We start from the raw sequence: 27,487 nt of genomic DNA on the forward strand, positions 1-27,487 counted from the left end.
GGCAAGTTTTCATTCCCTTTATTTCTGAAGCAACAGGAAAATATTTTCTTTTTTTTTTTAAAGATTTTATTTATTTATTTTCCCCCCAAAGCCCCAGTAGATAGCTGTATGTCATAGCTGCACATCCCTCCAGTCGCTGTACGTGGGACCCGGCCCCAGCATGGCCGGAGAAGCGGTGTGTCAGTGCGCGCCCGGGATCCGAACCCCGGCCGCCAGCAGCGGAGCACGCGCACTTAACCGCTAAACCACTGGGTCGGCCCTGGAAAATATTTTTTGTGTCGCAGAACAATGCTGTAGATTCCGTGACTAGTTTGAGGGCGCAACTCCGGCCATTTTAGATTTCCACCCTTATGAAGTGTAACTACGGAGTTCAAGAGACCGCTTTGTCTGTCTGTCTATCTGTCTCTATTTATTTATTTGTTTTGGGAAGCTGTCACGTAGTTCTGGCTATTTTTATTAGAATTTTTTTTAAACTGTGGAATATTTTATGTTTCCTGGAGAAATGAGAACAAGTGAATATATACATACAGACTTCATTAGTAATAATTGGTTTGGATTAAATGGTAACTACTCTTGGACACAACCAAATAGCCACCTGTCTCAAACAAGTGAGACCAGATTCTGCTCTAGCAGAAACCAGCTAGAGGAGCCTCAACAGGTATGGCTTAAAAAGAGAGAGAGGGTTATTTCCTTTGTTCCTTCCCAAGGGGAGTGGTTTCAAAAAGAAGGAGTTGGGTGACAGAGCCCAGGTCCTTTTCATTACAAATAGTTTGTGGATATTATTTTACATAAGATTTCTGTTTTTCAGGATTCTTTGAAAAAATTTGGCAGCAGCATAGCTAGGTATTATTTATTTTTGCCTTCAGGAGCCTCAGAGCAGGGGGAAGAGAGGAGCAGCAGCTGTAGATTCCGCCCCATTGTCTGCAGCTGGGATGGTTTTATTGTCTGTTTCTTTCGGTGGGTGTGGGCAAGCTATTCCATAGATTTCCCTGAGTTTTCTTTCCTCTTATCTTCATATAGAATGTTCTATTTCTGCACCTATATTCTTTTATTGCTTTGTACACAGGTCACCTTTGGCATCCATCACATCGTGTTCCAGTTATCTGTTTATACAGAGAAGCCTAACTACTGCCTCCTGTACCATGGAAGTTACAAAGGAGAGAATTCTCCATCCTTAATTACGGTATGCAAAATAATGACAGCAAAAAACATTTGTCTTCATGGCTCAAGGCTAATAATTGAGGTTTGTCCATTCAAATTTGACTATAGACAGATGTATAATTCATTATAATGATATGACTTCCAGGGCGTTTCTGTCCATTTTGCAAAGTGAAGCAAAATAGGAATTGGTGTCTGCCTCATAACACAGAATTGAGGTTTATCAAAGAATCTCATAAATAATTTTGTCAGGTAATTTTACCTGACAAACACTAGGGTCAGTTGAAAGGCCTGAATCCAAATCTCACTTACACTGTGTAACTTTGTAAATGTGCGTGAGTTTTTGAGTCCCCGTTCTCTCATCTTGAGAAGGAACCAGCACTAGGAGCTGGCACATGGGATTAATATAGGGATTGAAGGAGAGTATAAAGTGCTTAAAAATGAAGTATTATGTAAATATTTGTTGTCAGAATAGTTGAGTAGGCGTGGGACTTGAGCATCATGCTTTGCAAGAAGTTTCTGGTTCTCCTAGCTTCTGTGATATGCAAACAAAAGCTGATCTTTCAGGAGACTACATCTCCTGAATAATTTTTTCTTTACTCTGAAAAATAGATAAAGGAGTCAAAAATATTTAGGAAGAGAATGTCAACTTGATTAAAAATATTTGGCAATGCTATAATTCAATGGTTTATGTATTCTATCTGTAGTTCCTTACTCAATTTCGTATCCAGTTAGACATCTAGAAAACTGGAAGCCTTGTTTGTTTTTTAATTTTTTAAAAGATGATTTACTCTTTTAAAATATTACAAATCTGATTAATGGTTCACAAAATGGTTTTCTTTTTAAAAAAAACTCTAGCGAGTATGTTAGGTATACAATTTAAACACTGAATTCATGTTTGAAATGTTTGAAAATATGTTTGAAATTTACCAAATTTAAAATCAGAAGGTATTATAACTAAGAATCTTTCCTTAGGCATTCTTGGTTGAAAAATGGCTTTGATTATTGTACATATGCACATGTTAATTTGAATTTGTCACTGTTAAACTCACACAACATCTTTTTACCCCTAAGTTATAACCAAAAGAAATGCTATTTGGTTTGCATATAAAGATATAATCCAAATGGAACTTAATTATTTTGAAATTATGTTTTGTCTTGCTTTATTCATGACATTGGTGTGGAGGGTGTTCATTTTGTTGCTTCAGCCTAATATTCTCCTTCAGCCTGGTCGATTTGTGGTGATGTGCTGTCTTTCTGTCCTCAGCAAGATAATAGAGCGACCACAGATTGCTCTTATTCAGTTTGTAAAATGCTCAGTGTTGCTCTGAGCTGGGAATCAAATTACAAAGAACACCATGACCTTCAGAAAAGGCTGGGATACAGAACATAGTGCCAGCACTGAAACAAAATGAAGCCCCACGCAAGACCCTAAGAGAGGGTCCCATGCCACCATAGCACTCTGGGTCCCCTTTTCCAAGGTGACCTCTGCTGTTCTGATCCCTCCACCCGCAGCCTTTTTCAGTCTTTATTGTTTGTGCTCTCTATGGGATAGGACACAGAGGGGCACTCTCTTTTTTGAAATTAATTTGTCAGGAATCTTGCCCTGTATATGGCTTTAACTTCTGTCTAAGAGAAACTTCCAAATCAAGATATCAGGTCCTGGAAAACAACTTCAGGGAGATAATCCTAAACTATAGTTAGAGTCAGAAATGAGTGGACTTTGTTCCATAATAGCTCTGTAGAGAGCCACAAATCAAAAAGATAGTCTCTAAGGTACAAATGGCCACAAATCAGAAGATAGTCTCTATGTACAAATAGTACTTATAGCTGTTCTTTTGACTTTGCTGTTGATAGCCATTTTCAAACACAAAAAGAAGCAATATTCTTAAATGCTTTGGAGTTAAGGAGTGTTTTACATTTTTTATGGCCAATAGCCCAGGTCAAGGTCAACTTTTGGTATTAAACCCAAGTTCAGTGGATGGTTGGTCAGGGTATTCAGTCAGTGACACACAGAGAATATCTGACATGCAGACATTTTGCAATATGTTCTCTTGGTTATTGCTTCCTGTGAAACATATCTGAAGTTCACTGAAGAGAAATGATCTAATTCTCCAATTTCTCACTTGAATTGAGGAATGGAAAGTTTTCAGAAAACGTAACAGTATTACTCCATCCAACAACACAGAAATCTGTGTGCCTCTGATAATTTAATTAATATATGACTTGTGGATAAATTCTAGCAACTTATATGTAGAAACTATGAAATTTTTAATATCTTTAACTGAAAGGTTTTAAAATGCAGTTGAGACTGAAATATTTTCTGAAATGTAACTCAATTATCTTTTATTGTTTATAAAATGAATGACGGGAAACTAAATGTAACCCAGATAATAGTTTTATCTCTATAAAAGCATAAATTCCTTATTATTAAGCAGCTGCAAAATCCTTTTATGTGTTTAATGACATGGCTGTTGTAAAACTAGATTGAATAAACTGCTCATTGTTTTATGTTTTCTTGTGAGGCAGTTTCACTAAGAACAGTTAGGTTGCACTGTGTGAAGATGTGATCAGAAATGTTTCTTATTTAAATTGTAAAATGTTTGAACAACGTAGTATTTTGGAGAATTACATCTATATTAGTTAGAAGCCTGAGTTTCCACTTTTGAATTTTTAGTGAAAATACTTTCATTATGTCTTTTTATTTTTTTTAAGAACCCACTCCAAAGCCTCTTTTTTTTTTTTTTTTTTTTGTGAGGAAGATCAGGGAAGATCAGCCCTGAGCTAACATCCGTGCTAATCGTCCTCTTTTTGCTGAAGAAGACCGGCCCTGAGCTAACATCTATTGCCAATCCTCCTCCTTTTTTTTTCTTCCCCAAAGCCCCAGTAGATAGTTGTATGTCATAGTTGCACATCCTTCTAGTTGCTGTATGTGGGATGCGGCCTCAGCATGGCCGGAGAAGTGGTGCGTCGGTGCGTGCCCGGGATCCGAACCCGGGCCGCCAGTAGCGGAGCGCGTGCACTTCATTTAGGGGCCAGCCCCTCATTATGTCTTAATTTAACTTTGTATCCTTAATTTTTTCTTTACAGTAGTATTTTTGTATTGAGCTTATTATTAGACTTGAGTTCTGAAAATTTGTGAGCTTCAAGTTCAAATCGGCCTTCAAGGTTAAGTGGGAATCTTTTGTTTATTTCTAATACATAAAATTCCTCAGAGCTGTCTTTTCAGAACATACCATTTCCTCAAGTTCCCTTTCTCGCCCATTCTTGTGCCAATACTGTGATGCTTACTTTTAACCCTTCTGTGTCTTTATATTTAAAGGTATATGTAAAGTGCGTAGTTGGATCTTGTTTTTTTTTTTCCATCCAATGTAGTAATTTTTGTGTTTTGAGTGTTTAGTCTATTTACATTTAAATTAACTACTGAGATAGTTGGCTTAATCCTATCATCTTGCTATTTGTTTTCTACTAGTCCCATCTGTTCTTTATTTGATGTTCTTTATTTCTCCCTTCCTGACTTTTTTGGGATTAATCAAATATTTTTTATTATTGCATTTTTTTTCCTATGTTAACTTATAGTTCTACATTTTTGTGCTTTTAGTGGTTATCCTTGAATATACATTTCAATAAGCATCCTTGACTTATTGCACTGTACCTTAAGTAAATATCTGTGCCAATTCCTAAATGATTCAAGAACTTTACAAGAGTTTATCTCCATTTACTTTCTTCCCTCCAAACTGGGACACCTTAGACAGTGAAAAGGTACACTATTAAGAATTATGTTGCCAGAAGTGACATCAATGGGGGAAATGTTGGGGCAGTTCGGCACATAGGGAGACCTTCCCCTTCCTAGAACACACCCCTTTAGACACTGCCACTGTTCAGAACAAAGGCAGTGCAGGGTGATGGTTAGAAGAAAGCTCGGGGGAGGGGGGGTGGGAATCACAGATCATAGGCTCAATCCTGGATCTGCCACTTTCTAACTGTGTAATTTTTGGCAAATTAATTAAACTGTGCTACCTCAGTCTTTTCACCTATAAAATAGGGATAAAAATATCTTCAAATGAGATCAAACTTATCTGGACATTATAAAGACTTAAAAACAAAATGCCAGAGGGCACAAGACACTGCTTGGCATATAGTAGTTAATTCACAAAAAGTAGTGGTTATTTTTTCCCATAATTTTTTTCATAAACACATGCTTGCCTTATCTCAGGTTTATACTCTTCATTTTTAAGAACCTCCTGATGTTCACAGATTGGAAGGTACCATCCCATCAGCTTTGCAGGAATAATCTTCAGTCTGTCCCTACAGCTAATCTTTCTAAATGCAAGCTTGCAAGCCTTTACAGGTTGGCTATCACCCAAAAATAAAGTCCGAACTTAGCATGGCAAACAATTTCCCTTGTCTTTTTCTGCCACTCCCTCTATACAGCCCACATTCTAACAAACTCAATTACTTGCTACTCTCTGTTCAGTAAAATCATGCTTTGGGGCCTCTGCTCAGGATGACTGGAGAACACTTACTTATTTTTCATGGCTCATCTCATCTTATTTAGGTTTCTCTGGTCTTTTACAATTGAGTTAATTTTTCCCTTTTCTGTGCTCCAATATAGTTTGGTATATGAAGGCAGCTCTGAAAACAAGGTAAATGAGTATTTTGAGACTGATAAATGAGATCAACATGCCAAAGGCACTCTAGAGATAACATTTCCCCAGCCAGAATCACAGAGAACTACAACAGTGGTTCTCATCCACAGAGAGATTTAAAATATTTGTGGGATGTTTTTTGTTATAACAGTGATTGAACATACAGTCACTTCTGCTATAATGCTTGTTTTGAAACTGTAAATTTATTCCAAAGAAATCAATATTAGGGAACAATTTGAGCATAAGGTGAATTTTGAATTTTCTTTTTGCAAAATTTCACTCGTGGGAAACTTTAAGGTGAATGCAGAAAACTGCCCTCAGATGAACCCAGATGCAGAGGAACACACACACACACATACACACACACACACACACACACACTTCAAATGTCTACCAGCTATCTCAGTTTATCATGTGTGTTATCCTACAAAGTTATGCTTTATTATTCTTTTGCATTTGTATATATATGTGTAGGTATGTATATATGTGCATATATATGTATACATACATATATGTGTATACAAAACACTTATTCAACATCCCAAATCTGTTTAATCATCCTGGTTCAAAATGACAAGTAGTGCTTACAAAACAGAAAGCACTCAAGGATCCTAATGGAAATTGTCAAATCCTTTTAACGCTCCTCTTGGTGCTAGTAGCATCAAGGTTTAGTGGTTTCCAACATCATTACAATGTCCAAAGTCTTGAGCTGCCAGGTGAAGCTCCCAATGTAGACGGGAAATCTGTAACAGGAGACAGAAGTTAACTGAAGAAGAAGATTACACGCTGGACCAAAACTTCAGTTTTGATGAAATAGGTATCTATTATAAACACATGCTCGGAATGACCTACATCTCAAAGGCAAAAAAACACGCCCCAGGATTTAAGCCTGAGGAAGATCACTGAAAAGAAGACAATGAGTTATAACCATCCACATCTGGTGTTACAACTTTCTCACCATTTTCAGAAAACTCTCCTTCTAGGACTTTGCAATAACTTGCAAGCTGCAGCCCTTCCAATACCCACTTCCTCAAGCCAACTTTTGCAGGGAAAAGTGCCATATTTACCCTAAAATTTATACACTTATTACCACTGAACATGTATAAAATTGTGCTACTGTTTTTGTCAGGTTTCTTCTTCTTCCTTTTTTTTTACATGGTGCTGACAAAACTTTTGAGTGTTGTGCCTCTAACCCCATTTTTCCCTACCTGAGCCCTGTGGTTTTTAATTACACAATTTTGCATAGCAGGTGACTTTTAGGAGTGTGTATGTCACATTATAGCAGAACTGACTATACCACTGGTACCTAGCAGGCAGGTGCTAGGAACGCTAGACAATGGCATGTGTGGGAAAAATCAAGAATTTTCTTGTGTTGAAACATGACTTGCCAGTGTCCCTGTTGGCAAAAATGTAGGTGAAAACCTATTTATAACTAGTATCTGAGCCTAGAACCTAACTCAATTTTACACACAGACAAATGTTTTTGAACATTTTGTTATTAAATATGTACTGAATTTTCAAGAAATGTCATTACCATGTAAATTAAGGTTGGGTTGTATTTCTTTTCCAAGAATCATTCACCTTTTTGGGAAGGCAGTCCTCTGGTTGCAATGCCAATTAGAATTTTTGAGTCATCAAAAACGAACCCCCCAACCACACACAAAACAAAATCCCCCACCAGCATCAGTCTAAGTTGCTCTTATAAGTGTCATTTGCATAGTGATTCTACCTATTTGTGCAAAGATCTGACTACTTCATTACATCTTCCAGTGTAGTCATGCCTGAGCATTTGTATATTAAAATACATATTATAAATCAAATTCCTTTAACAGATTTAGGGTATAATGTTGTATGAACCATGTCTTTTATTTTCTATATTCTGGAGCTTTGACATCTGTGATCTTGCTGACTCTGGCGGGACTGCCCTTCCCAGAGTTAGCCAACTCCTAGATATAGTAAAGAATTCAACTGTGGCCATGTTTTTCAAATACAAATCAGATACCAGACAACTAGGGACAGCCTTATGCCTCACAGCTGCTGAAATTATTCAGACTAGCCAGTCTTAAGCCTGCTTACTCTGCCTCACCCATTCCTTACCGTGGAAACCATAATAAAGGCTCTTGCCCACAGTTCCCCCAGTTCCTCTGCCTCCTGACCAACGCTGGTGCCTCCCCGTGTGGACCTCCGTGGCCCCCCCTTCTTGGGAACTGTGAGTAACAAAATATCTTTTCAGTTGCAATTATTTCCTAATCTGTTGGCCTTATCATACCTCAAATTTTCTATTAATACACTGTATATTAAAACAAATGTTTATTTAAAAATCTGGATGAGGTTTGGCTTTATTTTCTATGCATTTCATGATCATATGTATTACAAATATTTGTTATAAAATGGTAGCATTGCATATGATGAAATTGAAGACCATTGAACCAGAACTTGACTGTACCTTATGAAGACTATTAGCATAGTTTCAGAAAGACTGTATCAATCTGAGGTTGGTTAGCCAACTTTGAGCTAAAACAAATGACACATTTTTGTCTGTGTGTCTCAGCACTGATGAGTGGAGAGGTATCTTGACAAATTTGTGCAAAGTCTGGCTTTCCTCTACTGCATATAGGATGCATTAGATAGAGCCTGATACCATCAAAGTCTCAAATCATAGCAATGACTCCCTCTGCCCAGGCTCCACAATCAAACTTACAACATTCCAGCAATTCAATTTCAAATATAGTGTTCCAGCAGGGAGAAAATATTATAATCAGGAATAGAAATATCTTATTTTCTTGGCAATTAAAATTTGCATATAAAATAAAAATTATAATTCTGATTTAGACTTGCAGTCCTTGAGAGTTTAGTTAGCATGTCAGCACCCCAAAATTTGATAATCCTAAGACAGTGCCAAGATCAAGTAATTAATCCTAAAAGGCTTTGCCAGTTTTCCTCTAGGGTCAGCCCTGTACCTTGATAGATTCACCAATGTCAAGGCATTTGTGAAGACACTCTAGGTTGAACAACCTCAGGCAACCGTTCTGTCTTGTTTTCCTTCCAACCTTCCATAATGCTTAACTTCTATTAAGGCATTTAGTTCTGTTATTACAGTGTTTTGTTCATTTTCTCTTTACGTTTTCTTTTTTCCATTTTCCTCTTTCCTCAATACCCGCACATGTTAGACAATCAATAATTTTTAAAATGGAATTTTCAATCTCTTTGAATGGCTGGTATTTTTACAAAACCTTCTAGGAGTGAGCCCACTAGCTATGAGTCTCTTATGGGAAAATAAGTTTTTCTAGCCATTTTTTTAACATAATGATGTGAAAAAGTCAACTCTGGAGTTGCTCACACTCAGTCCTCTGAGACACTGTGTCTCACTTTCTTTAGAGCTTTTGAACATGGTTGATGCTGGCCTCCTGGCTCCTACCAGCTTCCTCTCATCTACATGCAGGGACCAGAAATTCTTCTCCCGCAGCCAGTCAGAAAACGAGAAATAAAACGCAACTACTGCTGGAGTTGGATTGCAATTAAAGTTCATATGGTCTCCTCTCACTGTAAATTGTCATTTCCTGTTGATATGTTTCTATTTCTCACTATATTTCCATAGCTGAGGACAGTCTTCTCTGTTCAATAGCAGACTCTTGAATGGAATTGTACCTTCTTTAGACTTAGATGAACATAATGCCTACTGAGTGACCAGTACATAGGAAGTGCTGAATGAATAATGTAATAAAGCTATAAAGTTATCATTTACAAAGTTTTCATTACTGGGGAGCCAGAATAGCATGATGAATATGACCATGTACTCCAAGGTTACATGTTTCTGAGGTCAAGACCCAACTTTGCCACTTGTTAGCTGTGTGTTCTTGAGGATATTTTTTTTTGGAGTGGAAGATTAGCCCTGACCTAACATCTGTTGCCAATCTTCCGATTTTTGCTGAGGAAGATTGGCCCTGAGCAAACATTTGTGCCCATCTTCTATTTTATATGTGGGACGCCTGCCACAGCCTGGCTTGATAACTGGTGTGTAGGTCTGCGCCCAGGATCCAAATCTGCGAACCCCGGGCTGCCGAAGCAGAGCGCACGAACTTAACCACTATGCCACTGGGCCGGCCCCCTTGAGGATATTCTTTAAACCTTAGTTTCAACATCTCTGTAAACTGAGAATAAATATATCACTTATTTTTTATATTTTTTTTTGTGAGGAAGATCAGCCCTGAGCTAACATCCATGCTAATCCTCCTCTTTTTTGCTGAGGAAGACTGGCTCTGAGCTAACATCTATTGCCAATCCTCCTCCTTTTTTTTTTACCCTGAAAGCCCCAGTAGATTGTTGTATGTCATAGCTGCACATCCTTCTAGCTGCTGTATGTGGGATGCGGCCTCAGCATGGCCGGAGAAGCGGTGCATCGGTGCGCGCCCGGGATCCGAACCCGGGCCGCTGGTAGCGGAGCACGTGCACTTAACCGCCAAGCCACCGGGCCGGCCCTGTCACTTATGTTTTAAGGTTCTTAATTATTTGAACATGTAAAATATTTAGTGAATGGCATGATTTCATAAGCTCTTGGTAAAATTTAATTTTCATTACTATTATTTATTTTGTTTTGATTATTATTTTTAATCCTTTTATTCTCCATCACATTAGAACCAATAAGCTGAATTGCTTTTGTCTGTCATGAAAGCTATTTGACTCCCTTAACTTTGGATTATGTGTAATGAAGAAAGTAAGACTCTCATCATTTGGATCTTGAACCTAGCACCTCAAATATTCAAGAATAACTCATGTCTGCCAGACTTTCTCGATTCTTATCTTTGGAAAAAAATGCCTTTCCCTCCACATGAGAATTTTTAACTAAAGGAATTTTGTCCACATCATCTGATAGTTTTGACTAAAAGGGTTAGTCATATGGGTGATGAAGGATAATATTACATTATGACTTGATATTAACCTAACTAAATGGGAAAACATCAGGTATGACTTTTAGAGGAAATTTAATGACTAGAAAACTCAAAGGTTCTTGCAGAGGTAAATCATTTAGCTCTCATTTATTCACAAGTGTTTTCTGTAGGCTTTAGACATTTTTTCCTTCACTTATTTCCTCCTTTTGGTTCTAAGGTCATAAAAATAGACCACAGAAACAAAAAAACTGCATAAATTTTCAATTACAGGATTACTTAGGTAAAACAAGATCATACAATTTATGTTATTATGGAATAATGTTAAAAATAGAGACACGTATTCTAAAATTAACAGAAATTCACCTACTGATAAAATTTTGGAACTTTTAGATTCATATATTCACTGCAAGAGCACCTGTAAACTTACAAATTTTGATCCTGCTGTAGTCCTCAATTACAGCCAATTTCCCTCTATTATTTGCATTAAAGCTTAATGTAGGCTCAACACAAAGTTTGGAATTTTATGCCACCATTTCATAGTGATGATACAAATCAATTCCAAAAAATAATTATGTTGTAAACACAATAGTCCACACAAGCACAATCCAATAATTTGCTAGCAGTGTTGGCCAGTTTCCACATAGAAGTACCCTGAGGGAGTAGAGAGAACCTTCACAGCTAAGCAGTTATTGGTCATTTCAGTCACTGGCTTTATTTTATTTTATTTTATTTTTTATGAGGAAGATCAGCCCTGAGCTAACATCTGTGCTACTCCTCCTCTTTTTGCTGAGGAAGACCGGCTCTGAGCCAACATCCATTGCCAATCCTCCTCCCTTTTTTTCCCCAATGCCCCAGTAGATAGTTGTATGTCACAGTTGCACATCCTTCTAGTTGCTGTATGTGGGACACGGCCTCAGCATGGCTGGAGAAACGGTGCATTGGTGCACGCCTGGGATCCGAACCCGGGCTGCCAGTAGTGGAGTGCGAGCACTTCACCGCTAAGCCACGGGGCTGGCCCAGTCACTGGCTTTAAATACTGTGCTATACTGTAAAGATATCCCCAAGTAAAGCAGGGGTGGAAGAGGCCTCGAAACATGGAAAAGAGTAGAATGCTCATCTCTAGAACCTCCAATAAAATAATTCATTTCTGATATATAGTGAGAAGAATCACGGTCATGTGAGTTTGAAAAAAACTCACCATATTGTTAAGGCTTTTCAGTTGAGCCTGGGGCACTTGTGATTTATACCACATAATCTAGTGTTACATTTGTTTTCCTTTTCAATTATCTTGTTTTTAAGCAACTATGTGTGTATTACCTATTCTTTAATTAGAGATACTGGCTTAAATGGAAATGTCAATGACTTACGGTGATTGTGTCTTCGACATATGTGATTTAAAAAACCTTCTGGGTTCTTTGACATTCTACTGCATACAGTTATTTAAAAAATATTTCCATGTATAACTACACATGTGACTTTATAATGCATGTCATTTGGAAACTGCAGCATCACCTAAAATAGTAATATCTTCTTTTAAAATTCCTAGAATAATAAATGATATTTAGTGAAGCATGCATTCATTTCACCTCAATTCCAAAACCTTGCTGTATGTTTATCTCTAAACTAGGTGCTACAGGGAATAAAAAAGAATTTCATTTTAGACTGTGTAGGTAAAAATACACAGTCTTTGAGCTTGAACAGTTACAATAGTTGCTCACAGACATGAACAACAACATATGCCCTGGGACTAAATATGAATTTTTGACAATTGGTCTTGGCATATAAGTTAAATAATAGATCAGATTTTCCTGCTAAAAGAATAAGAATGAACACAATGAATGGGCAGATCTTAAAAGACAAACCCACTGGAATAATATGAGGAAACTGGGTGGAACAAGAAATAATCAAGAACCTAATTTTTAACCTGGGCATTCAGGAGAGGGAATGTTAATGTTTAGAAACAATCGTATATGATATCTTTTTAAAAAGAATCCAGTATAACCAATACCAGTGTCAAAGTAATTGCTGAAAAGCAATAGTGTCTGAAAATATTTGCTAAGCTAACTAAAATTCTTTTCTAAAAAATTCAAGGATTTAATTTGTAAACTAGGAAAAATGGGAACATTTAATCTTTATGTAAACCCCTAAAGATGGGTGCTGCTTCATTTACAAGGAATGGTCTTTCAAGAGGTCCAGAGCCCCTAGGTTTCTATGGATGGGCAGGAAGGGCTGGTTCTGGTAGGAGGCAGTCATCCTCAGGGGTGACCTGACAGCAGAGAGCAGGATTCTAGTTCCTGGAAAGGCCTAAGTGACAAAAGAAGTAGGAAGACAAGACTCCACTCCCCGGAAAATTAGAGTACCTGCCGAGCGTTAAAATATAGATTCAGGTGCTCAGAAAACAGAAATTAAGAGTGAAGGTTGAGGATCAAATAGACCTAGGTTCCAATCGAGGTGTGAAGCTCTCTGTGTGATTTGGGGAAGTTACTTTACCTCTCCAGGCTTAGTTAGCTAATCAGTAAAATACAGAAGTCACAATACATATTCTGTGTAATACTTTTGAGAATTTAATATGGTGCTTGACATATAATAAACTTTGCAAAAAAAAAATGCAGGCTGTTTTTACTGAAGTTGTCCTAATGTTGAGCTGTTAGAACCAAGGGAAAGATTGAAGACAAAGCTTTTGTTGTTGTTATTGCCCTCGAGTCAATTCTAACTCCTAGCCACCCTGTGTACAGCAGAGCGGAACCCTGCCCGAACTTGTTGCACCATCCTCTCATCTTCTGATGCTGTATCCGAATTTTATCGGAAGTGGGTGCCCAGGTCCTTTTTTCTAGTCTGTCTTAGTCTGGAGGCTCTGCTGAAACCTATCCCCATGGGTGACCCTGCTGGTATTTGAAATACTGTTGGCATAACTTTCAGCGTCACAGCAACATGCAGCCGCCACAATATGACAACCATGGGTGGTGTGGTTCCCTGACTGGGAAACAACTCCAGGCCAGGGTATTGGAAGCACTGAATCTTAACCACTAGACCACCAAGGCTGGCAAAGACAAAGCTTAGGGCAGAGCTAAATGTGGCAGGGGAGGTGGGTGAGTGTTAATGGCTCCAAAGTTATAAGAATGCAGGACCAAGAGCTGGTGAGCACAGCAGATGACAACAGGATCCAGGAGGGACTGGGTGAAGGAGATGCTAGGGTTCCATGAATGCCTTGCAATCATTAAGAATTTTGTATGGACGGATATATCTGCCTTCTTCCCTCCCCTGGGGAAAGTGTCCATAGCTTTCATTGGCTTCTCAAAGGAATATGAACAAATAAAAAGTTAGGAAACACTGGCACAGCATTTCCCTCTCTTCTTCACCATTAAAACCCTGCGGGGGAAGCCGAACTCCATCCTCTGGCTTTTAGGGGCCTTCCTTCCCGGCACAGCCAGCTCGTGTTTGTACCACAAATAGGCGCATGGATCTGCACAGCCATAGTCATGGTTACTGAACGTGAACTTGGGCTTTTCTTTGCAGGAAGCACCATCACCTGAAGAAGGTCTGTCTGAGATGAGTAGATGGACTCGGGCGTTTGTAGAAGAAAGATTGTGCGAGACTCAAAATCTGTGTTTTTGTTTTGTGGTGAGGGTACTAGTGACTCTTTTATAAAATTTACAATTGTTTGGATTCATGAGTACAAAGCACTCTTGCCAAGTAAAGCTGCTTTAATTTGGTGAACTCAGGTATGGACTGTATTTTACTTCTAAATTTATTACTCTTCTCAAATTTATTCAGTTCAAGAGGTTGTCAGATGGATGCCTCTTGTAAGGTGAAGATGTTATTTAGTTCTGCCAGCTTCAAATGCTTTTGGAAGGTTCTGTGGTGTCAATAAATAAAAAATATAATTGCACTGACTTCAATTTGATAGAAAGAAATTTAGTTCTGGTACTTTGAACTGTAATTTCTAGCTCATGACCCCACTCCTCAGCTGTAATTCCACAGAAATTTTTTAATAAAGGCAAAGTGTGTTGATTTTATCTTTTAGCAAACATACAAAATTTACTAGAGTATTTCAAAGATTTTTTTAAATTGCTTTTTATCCTAACAGATGTCCAAATATATGATTTCTATTCAAACGAGAAATAACTCAGATTGTTGCTGATAGTAATCATTTTTCTTTTCAGTGATATAATTCAAGTTTTGTTTCTCCACAAATATGAGCTCTCAACTAGCTAATGCAACCACGGATGAAACCAAATCAAGTCATCCGGCTCAGGATTAAATTTAGATGATATTTCCTGGTAACTATTTTGGCTGCAAGTTATACAGTTATATCCTGATAGCTATGAATAGTGAAAGCTCACTATCATGTATCAGAATGTATAGCCCCCTGAAGAGGATTCACTGACTATTGTGCATTTTTAATAAATTAGCACCTGTGAACCAAAGGTTCCAGTACAAGAATGAACAAGAATAAAAACATTTCTGCATCAAATCAAAAATTCTATGACATATCAGATTGGTCTACAGCCCTTCATACATACCTGGTCCGTAATGTTAGTTTCCTTTTCATTACAAAATGGTTCTCTTTTTTTACATTAATATGTTTTATTCTGGAAGGTTGTTCACATATATTTAAAGGTTTCTAGTTAGTAAAATTCTATTTATTCAAATTGGCAGCAAGCTCAAACAAGCCTTTTTTTTAAAAAAAACTTTTTGCTTTGTTGAGAAAGGGAACATTGACATCAAAAACATGTCACTAAAAATCCAAACCAAGTCTCTTACAGTCTCTCCATCTATAATATTATTCATGACTAACATGATTATTGAACCTGGCGCAGTGTAAAATCTGAAAGTCTTTGTGAATCATCAACAAATGATTGAATTATTGAGATAAGAGGATGTGATACAGGATCAGAAGAGTTGTTTTAGACTCCTGACTCTCGCTTGCTGACAGTGAGATGGTCAAATCTTTTCACCTCTCTGCGTTTCATTTTCTCCTCTATAAAATTGAATTAACAATAGCATTATCTCAGAGGGTCATAAGAGTCAGATGATGTAATGGATATGACTTGCTTTATAAATTATATGAAGAGCTATTTAAATATATGTTGTTTGTAGTTTTAAAGTAAACGTTTCTCATATTCCAATATTTTGAAATTAGTAATCCAAAAAAAGAAATCAATCCTGTTACATCCGTTGTACGTTAATTGAACTTACTATTTAAACTTATTTTAATTAAAATCTTTTTTAAGATCATTATACATTCAGATGTAGCTATAAAAACAATGAAGAAAGATCTTTTGTACACTTTCCCCAGTTTCCCCCAATATTAGCATTTTACAAATAATGGTACATTATCATCGCCAGGATATTGTCGTTGAATTTATTCAGACTTACTCAGTTTCACCTGTACTCATTTATGTGCGTGCGCATTTGTATACAATTTTATTACGTATGTAGATTCATGTATTGATCACTGCAGTCAAAATAAAGAACAGTTCCCTCACCATGAGGATCTCTCCTGTTGCCATTTCATTACCAAATCCAACTTCCTCTGTCCCCTCCCCTAACCCTAATCTGTTCTCCATTTCTAAGTTTTGTCATTTCAAAAACATTAATATGGAGTCATACAGTTTGAAACATTTCAGGTTTGCCTTTTTCACTTAGCATAATTCCCTAGATATTCACTCAAGTTAGCACTTGTATTGATAGTTCATTCCTTGTATTTTTGAATAGTGGTCCGTGGTATGGATGGAATACCATTTGCTTAGCCATTCATCTGTTGAAGCACATCTGGATTGATTCCAGTTTTGGGTTATTATGAATACAGCTGCTATGAACTTTCCAGTACAGGTTTTTATGTGGACATGTTTTCATTCCTCTGGGATCGATGCCCAGGATTGCAATTGCTGCATCACATGGTGACTGCCAGACTATTTTCCAGAATGGCTGTATCATTTTACATTCTAACAGGCAATGTATGAGTGGTCCAGTTTCTCCACATCATCAGCAGCATTTGATATTATCACTATTTTTTATTTTATCCATTCTGATAGCTATGTAGTGATATCTCATTGTGGTTTTAGTTTGTATTTTCTTGATGACTAATGGCGTTGAACATCTTTTAATGTGCTTATTTACCATCTGTATATCCTTCTGGGAAAATTGTCTATTCATGTCTTTTGCCTATTTTCTGTTTGGATTGTTTGTTTTTTACTGTCGAGTTTTGAGAATCCTTTCTATATTCTACACACTAGTCCTTTGTTGGATAGGTGGTTTGCAAACAATTTCTTCCAGTCTGTAGTTCATCTTTTCATCTGCTTAACAGGGTCTTTTGCTGAGCAAATGTTTTATTTTATTTTTTTTATCTATCTATCTATCTATCTATCTATCTATCTATCTATCTATCTATCTATCTATCTATCTATTTGTGAGGAGATCAGCCCTGTGCTAACATCTGCCAATCCTCCTCTTTTTTTATGCTGAGGAAGACTGACTCTGCCCTAACATCCGTGCCCATCTTCCTCCACTTTATATGGGACGCCGCCGCAGCATGGCTTGCCAAGCAGTGCGTCAGTGTGGTGCGCGCCCGGGATCCGAATCGGCAAACCCCGGGCTGCTGCAGCGGATCGCACGCACTTAACCACTTGCACCACCGGGCCGGCCCTGAGCAAATGTTTTAAATTTAGAATAAAGTCCAGTTTATCAAGTTCTCTTTTATTGATTGTGCTTTTGGCGTCAAGTTTAACAACTCTTTGTCTTGCTCTGAATCCTTAAGATTTTATCTTACTTTTTCCTAAGAATTTTATAATTTTACATTTAAACTTGCAGATTTAATCCAATTTGAGTTAATTTTTGTTTAAAGTGTGAGGTTTAGGTCAAGCTTCATTTTTTTCTTTATGGGTGTCCAATTGCTCCATCACCATGTGTTGAGAAAGCTATCCTTCTTCCATTGAACTACTTTTGTACTTTTGTCAAAATTAATTGCACATATTCGTGTGGGTTTATTTCTGGGTTCTCCTTTCTGTTCCGTTGATCTATATGTCTGTTCCTCCAACAGTACCACACTTTGTTGAGTACTGTAGCTACAACATAAGTCTTTATATTGGTGAGATTGACTCTACCTATTTTATTCTTCTTTTTCAAGATTGTCTTAGCTATTGTAGACTCTATCCCTTGTCACATAAATTTTAGAATAATTTGTCTATGTCTCCAAAAAAATTCTGCTGGGATTTTAATAGGAATTGCATTAAATCTATAGATCAATTTGGGGAGAATGAACATCTTTACTACATTTAGTCTTCCAATTCATGAACATAACATGAACATGGTACATTTCTCCATTTATTTAGGTCTTGTTTTATTTATTTTATCAGGGTTTTATAATTTTCAGCATAGATCATGCATATGTTTTCTTAACTATATACTTAGCTTTTTTTGTTCTCTTTGGAGTGATTATAAATGGTATTATGCTTTTAATTTCAGTTTATGGATGTTTATTTTTAGTATATAGAAATGTGATTAATATTTTTGTTTGTTGATCTTGTATTCTGCAAGATCAAATTCAATGCATTCTGCTGAATGCATTTATTAGTTCTATGAGTTTGTTTGTAAATTCCTTGGAATATTCTATGTAGCCAATTATGTCATCTTCAAATAGGGATCATTTTATTTCTTCCTTTCCAATTGGTGTTCCTTCTTTGTTTTTTTTTTTTTCTTTCTCTTTCCTATTGCACTGGCTAGAACTTATAGCACTACGCTGAACAGCAAAGGTGAGAGCAAACATCCTTTTCTTATTCCTGATCTCAGGAGGAAAGCAATTCGACTTTTACCATTAAGTCTAACGCTAGCTGTAGGTTTTTTGGAGATGCTCTTTATCAAGCGATGGTAGTTACCCTCTATATCTAGTTTGCTGAGAGTTTTTATCATGAAAGTTTTGGCTTTTGTCAAATGCTTTTCTTTATCAACTGATATGATCATAAGATTTTTCTTCTTTAGCCTGTTGATACAGTGGATTACATTGATTTTCAATGTTTTTTCACCCTTACCTCTCTGGAAAAAATCCACTTGGTTATGATGTATAATTCTTTTAATATATTGTTAGATTTGGGATACAAACTAAGATTTTGTGTCTACATTCATGAGAGATATTCATCTGTAGCTTTCTTTTTCTCATGATGTCTTTGTCTGGTTTTGGTATCAGAGAATACCAGCCTAATAAAATGAATTGGGAAATGTTCCCTCCTCTTCTATTTTCCAGAAGAAATTATGTAAAATTAGTGATAATTCTTCAAAAAATATGTGATAGAATTCTCCAGTGAAATCACCTGAGCCTCAAGATTTATTTTGGGGAGCATTTAAATTATTATTTCAATTTCTTTAATGGTCACAGGAATATATAGATTATCTATTTCATCTTAGTTGAGATTTGGTAGTGTTTTAGTGAGGGAGGGGTTCCTGCTCTAGGGTTATGTGGATGGCCAACCACATGACACTTGATACTGAATAGATGAGATTGACAACAGTTTATTAGTCACATAGACTCACAGCCTAGGGGAGGAGGATACCACATACCATGCAGAGCCACACGAAGGAGTTGCACTCAGGAACAGAGTGAACAACAGGGACTGTGGGAGGCAGGCTTTGTAGTATCAAGAGAGTGGGGTGCCTCTTGGTTCCCACAGGAAGATGTGATTGGCTTGTTTGAATAATTCCATGGGCTGGCAGAAAACTGAAACATGCCTCTCAGAGATAAACAGGAGCTGCACCTTGTCCCCTGCGTGAGAAGTATTGTTGGGCTAGGGGACTTTATCCACAGGATCAGACTGAGGGGCAGACTTTGCAGTTATCCCATTCAAGGCCCTCCCAGTTTCACCACATGTTAAAGCAGCACACAATGTTGGACTTTAATTTTAGAACTTACACCACAGGCAGTTTGTAGTTTTTAAGGAATGGTCCATTTCTTCTAAATTGTCAAATTTAGAAATGTAAAGTTGTTTGTGTATTCCCTTATAATGACTATAGCATCTGTAGTGATAACCCCTGTTTCATTCCTGATATTAGTGGCTTGTGTCTTCTCTCTTTCTTCTTGTCAGTCTTGCATGAGGTTTATAAATCTTATTGATTTTTTTGAAGAACTTTTTTCATTGGTTTTCTTTCTGGTTTTCCTATTTCAATATCACTAATTTTTGCTCTTATCTTTATTAATTCCTTCCTTCTACTTGTTTTGGGTTTAGTTTACTCTTCGCTTTTCTAGTTTCTTGGGATACAAACCTAAATTACTGATTTGAAGCTTCCCTCATTTCTAATGTATGCATTTTGTGCTATAAATTTCTCTCTCGCACTGCTTCAGCTGCATCCCAAATATTTTGATATGTTGTATGTTTATTTTCAATCAGTTCTCTATATTTTTTATTTGCTTTGAGACTTCATCTATGATCTATGCATTATTTAGAAGCATGTTGTTTAATTACAACATGCTTTAGAGATTTTCCTGTTGTCTTTCTCTTATTGATTTCTAGTCTGATTCCATTATAGTCAGAGAGCAATGTTTAATTTTCATCTTTTGAACTGATTAAACTTTGTTTGATGGCCCAAGATGTGGTCTATTTTGGTGAATGTTCCATGGACATTTGAGAAATTATATATTCTTTGTTGGTTGGATGGAGTATTTTCCTCTAAATATGAAATCTGTTCTATTGGTTGATTGTGTTGTTCAGAACTTCTATATTCTGGCCAATATTCTGTCTAGTAATTCTCTCAGTTGCTAAGATGGTGTTTAGAAGTTCCCAATTCTAATTGTGAAGTTGTCTACTTTTCCTTTCAGCTTTGTCAGTTTTCTTTCATGTATTTTGAGGCTTTGTTTTTTGATGAGTACCTGTTTAGGATTCTTGTGTCTTTCTGGTAGATTGATATTTTTATCACTATGTAATGTCCCTCTTTTTCTCAGATAATTCCTTTGCTCTGATGTCTACTTTATATAATGTTAATATAGTCACTTCTGCTTTTTTTCAATTAATATTTCCATGTTATATCTTTTTCCATCCCTTTACTTTCAATCTATGTCATTGAATTTAAAGTGAGTTTCTTGTAAACAGCGTATACTTCCATCATGTTTTATTATTCACTCTGCCAATCCCCGTCTTTTGGTTGGTGTATTTAGGCCATTTAATTTAAGGTAATTACTAATATTTTAGAGCTTAAATCTACCAATTTATTATTTATTTTCTGTTTATTTGCTTTGGTTCTCATTCCTTGTTCTCTTTTCTTGTCTTTTTATGAGTTAATTGCACATTTTTTAGGATTCCACTTTAATTTATTTACAGTGTTTTTGAGTGCATCTCTTTGTATAGTTTTTTTTAGTGCTTGCTCTGGGCATTACAATATACATATGTGACTTAGAAAGTCAATTGCTACGAACATTTTACTACTTTAAGTGTGGAAACTTTACTTCCATTTAGGTCCCTTTACCTTCCTCAATTTTAAATCTTGTCTTGAGTAGAGATGGTGTTATAGTTTTTGTTTCAATCATTAAATATAATTTATTAAACTCCTGAGAAGGATAGCGTGTAGTAGGCACCCATATTTCTCTTCTTTCATGATTTTCCAGATTTCTTCTTTTATCATTTTCTTTTTGTTTGAAGGACTTCATTTAAAGCCAATCTTTAAGGATAGGTCTGCTAGTGACAGTCTTTTAGTTTTCTTTCTCCCAAGAATGTCTTTATTTCCCCTCCATTCTTGAGGGATAATTTCAGGGGATATAGATTTTGTGATTGACAATTCTTTTCTTCCAATACTTGAAAAATGTGCTCCTTCCTTCTGGCTTCTGTGATTTTAGATTAAAAAAATCCACTGTCATTGGAATTATTCTTCCCCCATAGGTGATGCATAGATTTTCTTTGGCTGCTTTCAAGACTTTTTCTTAGTATTTAGTTTCAGATATTTAATTATGACATATCTTGTTGTGGAAAGTTTGAGTTTTTCCTAGCTGAGGTTCTCTCAGCTTCTTGAATCTGTAGGTGTGTATCCTTCACCAAATTTGGGAAATTTTCAGTCATTTTGTTTTTGAACACTATTTCAGCTCCACTCTGTCTCCTCTCATTCTGGGACTCTGATGATACAAATGTTGGAACTTTTTGTTACTGACCTACAGCTTGTGAGATTTGGGCTATTTTTTCTCCAACTCTATTTTCTCGCTGTTGTTCTAATTGAGTAAATTCTAGTGATCTGTCCTCAACTTTACTGGACCTATACTTTGCCATCTCCACTTTACTGTTGAGCCCATCCAGTAAGTTTTTATTTCTGTTATATTTTTCAGTTCCTAAATTTCAATTTGGCTCTCTTTTTAATGTTTTTTTGGCTGAGATTTGCTGGGTTTTTTTTTTTTCATTTGTTTTATAAGCATTTGTAATTGATTGTGGAAACATTTTCATGATGGCTGCTTTAAACTCCTTCATCAGATAAATCCAACATCTGATTCTTTTCAAAGTTGATATCAGTTGATAGGATAGTTTTTACTCATTCAAGTTGTGATTTTCCTTGTGCCTGATATGATGAGTAATTTTTTATTGCATCTTGGACATTTTGGTTATGTTTGGAGATTCTTCCTCCTGTTTAAATCTTTCATTTTAGCAGGCAGTCATCCTGTTTTGGTTTACCCTGCAGGTCCTGGTCTAATTTTGTAGGCTGTGGTTCTAATGACAGTTTAATTTTCAGAGCCTTTGTGGTACCGTTTTGGTCCACTTGGTATTCTTTTACCACTAGGGCTCCCATGTGTCCCTACTGGTGTTGTCTAATGAGACAGATGGGTTGTCCCAGGCCGGGATGCCTGGTTTCTCTTCATGGGGAAAGGGAGTCTCAGGTCCTTGGCAATGAAGTTGTTCGCTTGCCCAGGGGCTCGTTGTGGCAGAATACCTCCTCTCCATGCCCTCTAGTGATTCTGGGCCAGGAAGGGGAGTCTGAGGCCCATAGTAAAGAAGAGGCTTCCCAGCCAGGCCACTTCTTGTGGTGGGTTTCCTCTTGCAGGTGACATCCTACTGACCTGGCATCTGTCAGTGAGGGAGGGGACCCTCAGGCCTGCCAGGAAATGAGAACCCTTTCCCTGGCCACTTAAATTTGCCACGCTCTCAGTGGATTCCCCTCAGCAGGCTCACCTAGTTTTGCCTGGTGTTGGTGGGACTCCTGTTTGATTCAGGGGAAGGATGAACCTACCTGACCTGTCTCTTCTGTTGCTAGATTGGATGTCAGGAAACACCAGACCTGGGTTACTTTCTTCTGTTAATTGTGGAAGGGGGCATAAAAATGCCCCAGTCCTGGGGTCCCAGACAAGTTCCCCTTCCCCTTACCACCTTCCAGAGGTCTCCTTTGGTTGCATATTGTGTTATTTCCAGGGTTTATAGTTGTACTTAGCCAGGAGGAGCAGAGAGAAATGGAGTCTGTATCATCCTGTTTGGGCTGGACGTTCTGATCTGACTAAAGGCATGAATGTTAAGATCTAGAGAGTGTTATGCTTCCAAATCAGATGACTTTGTGTGTGTGCATCTGGTTTTGCACTCTATTCTGTTTCATGACTCTAGGTTTTGATTACTCAATTTTGCCTCTGGTCTTCATCAGTGAAAGTCATGCCTCTGCTCACTGCCCTGTAAAAAACCAAGTTACAGTTTATGTATATTTTTGCTGCTATTGCTGCTGCTGCTTGTCTATATTCAACTGATTTGTTCTTCAACAAATCAAATTGTCAAATTGTCTTCTGGCTCATTTTCCCATCTGTAAAAATAGGGAGATTCATTGAAAATATGTCTCTGAAATCTGTTACCAAATAAACCACTGATGACAGGAAAAATGTAAACCAGTGAATAAAGGTGATAGTTTGGCAAAGACTCTCATGAGATTCTGAATGAGAGATTTCTTCATGTTCATCAAATCAAGAAGTGCTTACTCAGACTATCTCACCATGTGACTGTAGGCTTGACACTTGAGTCTTTTCCCTGTCAATTTCCTATTCTGTAATTCAGCTATTTTTAATGGATCTCTAAAGAGTCTTCCAATTTTCTTTGACTCTGTGTTTTGTAAGCTCTATTATGGGCATTATGTCAGACACAAAGATTAAGACTCTACTATAAGTGTTTGAAATATAGGTACAGACATAAGATCTATAATGTATAAATATAACTATCAAAGACATAGTATTAGAATCAAATCGTGGTCAAATATGCAAATGAAAGCCTGCTAGAGTATATGCTCCATGAGGGCAAAGACTGAGGAGTTGATTTTTTGTACCATTTATCCCCAGGGTCTAGAGCAGAGGCTCAATGAAGATTTGTTGAATTAATAATGGGTAGCAGAAGTAAAATTTAAAAAGTTACAATTGATATGTCACAATTTCCACTGAATAAAAAGTAAGCTAACCAATCAGAATGGATGCTAGCTTGTGTGCTGTCCCAATGTGCACCGTTGAATATGAGCCAGGGGGCAGATCCGGGAGAGGGAGAAATTGTCGGGTGGGTAGAGAAGGTGCCGTTGGAGCTGGGCTTCAAAGATTTGTAGATTTCAAGTGAGGAGGGGGAGGAGGGTATTTAACTAGGGGAAATGATCTAAATAAAAGCCAAGGTGAGTTCTGGAGAACAGTAAGCAGAACAATCAGGTTTAATTGGAGAAATAGGACAAGGAGTTTTTAAAAGTAGCTTGGAGTCTAGATATTGGAGGGTCTGGTACTTCTCTCTTTTTTTTTTTACTGTCATCTAAATATACAGTGTGCAGTTGCTTCAAAACAATAATAGCAATAAAAAAATCTTCTGAGCATATTTTTCTTTCATCTTCCTTTTTGTTATTACTAGGTTAATTAATTTAACTTAATTTTTTAGTTTAGTTTTAAAAACCAAATGAACCATTAACCTTTAATAAATAGCACTTAAAATGGAATAATGGCTCAAAATGCAGAAATTCCTTCATTTGTTACTTAAAGGTTCTCATAAAATCAAATGAAACCTATTACCGATATTAAAAAACTGAAAGAAAGAAGTTGGTATATCTTGACCATGTTAACCTTGTAGCCTGTATCTTTGGTTATCTCTTTTCTATAGGAGGAAATAAAAACAACTAGTAAATTTTTCGTGGGCTATGATTAATCATGAGACTGGGACGGTCACCCTACATGCTCATAAATAAATCATATTAAGATTCCTTCATATGTCTTACAGTCCTCCTCGACCCTGTTATGATCTAGGAGGCACTGAAGAGAAAAGCAAGTGAGAGTCATTATTTAGTTATACAGAAGAAAAGGCTAATAAATACTAAATCCATTACTCAGCCTCTCTTCTCTCCTTATATTTTCCCAGCACCATCAACTGGGACACAGACTGTCTTCTACCAGAATCTGGAAAAGTGAGAGAGATTTAATCACTGATTAAAAAATAATATCTGAAGGAAATATTCTATTATTATATAAACAGCCAAAACCACACATTTTATTAATTGATTTGAACCTCGAATCTCATTGTATGCACTGTATGTACCGGCAAAGAATGCCTGTAAGAAATGAGGTAGCAGAATGCTATTCTGGCTTACACAATACACAGAAAGAGATTTCAAGACTGCTGTATTGTGTTATCGCTTACCCAATAGCACAGATGTTTCTATGTAGGAAAATAAAAAGATAAAGAGATGCCTCCATATGATGAAAATGCAAATATGGTATCGAGTTTTGTATTATAATATCCTAAATCCCTATCTTTCCCTTAAATTGGCAAAATTTGACCCATCAACATAACACAAAACATTCACCTTAAGAACTGGTTTTACACCTTTAAAATGTGAATCAAACCTCTCCCAACTAAAATAACTTCTCCCTCTGAAGGAACATTGCAATTATTGATGGAGTGCACAGAAGCATTTGGAATCCTCCTCTTCATTAATTTTAAAAGATGCTAAACTCAATGATCTCCATAGGCCTATTTGTTAAAAGAGAAATTAGTTGAATACTTGGTGAGTGGAACCTCAGAGCCTAAATTCAGCAGTTCAGCACCAACATCACAGTGGTGTGCAACTAACTGCAATCATCTTCCCTTTTGAATCCTTTTCTTATCTCCTGTGGCTTCCCAAAGTTCTTTAGCATTCTGTGACTTTTCACTGTGATTTCATTTTTCTTTGCATCCATGTATTAGCTACATGATAACTTTCACTGCTCTTCGTGTCATTATTATTTTTTAAATTTTATTAATATTTTTATATAACCAAACAAATCCAACATACAGGCATACCTCAGAGATATTATGGATTTTGTTCCAGACTACTGCAATAAAGCAAATATTGCAATAAAACGAATCACACAAAGTTTTTGGTTTCCTGGTGCATGGTACTGTAGTCTATTAAGTGTGCAATAGCTTTATGTCTAAAAAAAATGTACATACCTTAATTAAAAAATGCTTTATTGCTAAAAAATGCTAACCACCATCTTGGCCTTCAGTAAGTTGTAATCTTCTTGCTGGTGGAGGGTCTTGACTGATGTTGATGGCTGCTGGCTGATCAGGGTGGTTGGTGATGAAGGATGGGGTGGCTGTGGCAATTTCTTGAAATAAGACAACCTTAAAGTTTGCTGCATCGATTGACTCTTCTTTTCAGAATGATTGCTCTGTAGCACACGATGCTGTTTGGTAGGAATTTACCCACAGTAGAACTTCTTCCAAAACTGGAGTCAATCCTCTCAAACCCTGATGCTACTTTATCAACTAAGTTTATGTAATATTCTAAAGCCTTAGTTGTCATTTCAACAATCTTCACAGCATCTTCACCAGGAGCAGATTTCATCTCAAGAAACCACTTTCTTTGCTCATTCATAAGATGCAACTCCTCATCCATTAAAGTTTTATCATGAGATTGCAGCAGTTCAGTCACATCTTCAGGCCCCACTTCTAATTCTAGTTCTCTTGATATTTCCACCACATCTGCAGTTACTTCCTCCACCGATGTCTTGAAGCCCTCAAAGTCATCCATGAGAGTTGGAATCAATTTCTTCCAAATTTCTGTTAATGTTGATATTTTGACCTCTTCCTATGAATCACACCATGTTCTTAATGGCATCTAGAATGGTGAACCCTTTCCAGAAGATTTTCAATTTACCTTGCCCAGGTCCTTCAGAGGAATCACTCTCTATGGCAGCTATGGCCTTACAAAATGTATTTCTTAAATAACAAGACTTGAAAGTCAAAATTACTCCTTGATCCATAGGCTGCAGAATGGATGTTGTGTTAGCAGGCATGAAAACAACATTAATCTCATTGTATATCTCCATCAAGGCTCTTGGGTGACCAGGTGCATTGTCAATGAGCAGTCATATTTTGAAACAAATTTTTTTTCTGAGCAGTTGGTCTCAACAGTGGGCTTAAAATATTCGGTAAGTCATGTTGTAAATAGATATGCGGTCATCCAGGCTTTGTTGTTCCATTTATAGAGCACAATCAGAGTAGATTTAGCATAATTTTTAAGGGCCTTAGGATCTTCAGAATGGTAAATGAGCATTGGCTTCAACGTGAAGTCACCAGCTGCATTAGCCCCTAACAAGAGATGCAACCTGTCCTTTGAAGCTTTGAAGCCAGGCCTTGCCTTCTCTTCTCTAGCTGTGAAAGTCCTAGACGTCATTTCTTCCAGTACAAGGCTGTTTCATCTACAATGAAAATCTGTTGTTTAGTGTAGCCGCCTTCATTAATGATCTTAGCTAGATCTTCTGGATAACTTCCTGCAGCTTCTACATCAGCACTTGCTGCTTCACCTCGCACTTTTATGTTATGAAGACGGCTTCTTTCCTTAAACCTC

The 27,487-nt window shown here is 37.0% G+C and overlaps 1 long non-coding RNA gene across 1 annotated transcript in view; it reads left to right on the top strand.

The window, feature by feature from the left end:
- The first annotated feature begins 267 nt into the window (after positions 1–267).
- The window catches only part of LOC131396541 (uncharacterized), a 49,439-nt gene continuing 22,219 nt past the window's right edge, over positions 268–27,487 (top strand). The window contains exons 1-2 of the long non-coding RNA XR_009216580.1: positions 268–1,183; positions 7,938–8,016. This is a non-coding gene — a long non-coding RNA (uncharacterized LOC131396541). The remainder of the gene's footprint in view (positions 1,184–7,937; positions 8,017–27,487) is intronic.

This window comes from Diceros bicornis, chromosome 33, assembly GCF_020826845.1.
Source record: "Diceros bicornis minor isolate mBicDic1 chromosome 33, mDicBic1.mat.cur, whole genome shotgun sequence".
Classification (NCBI taxonomy): Eukaryota; Metazoa; Chordata; class Mammalia; order Perissodactyla; family Rhinocerotidae; genus Diceros; species Diceros bicornis.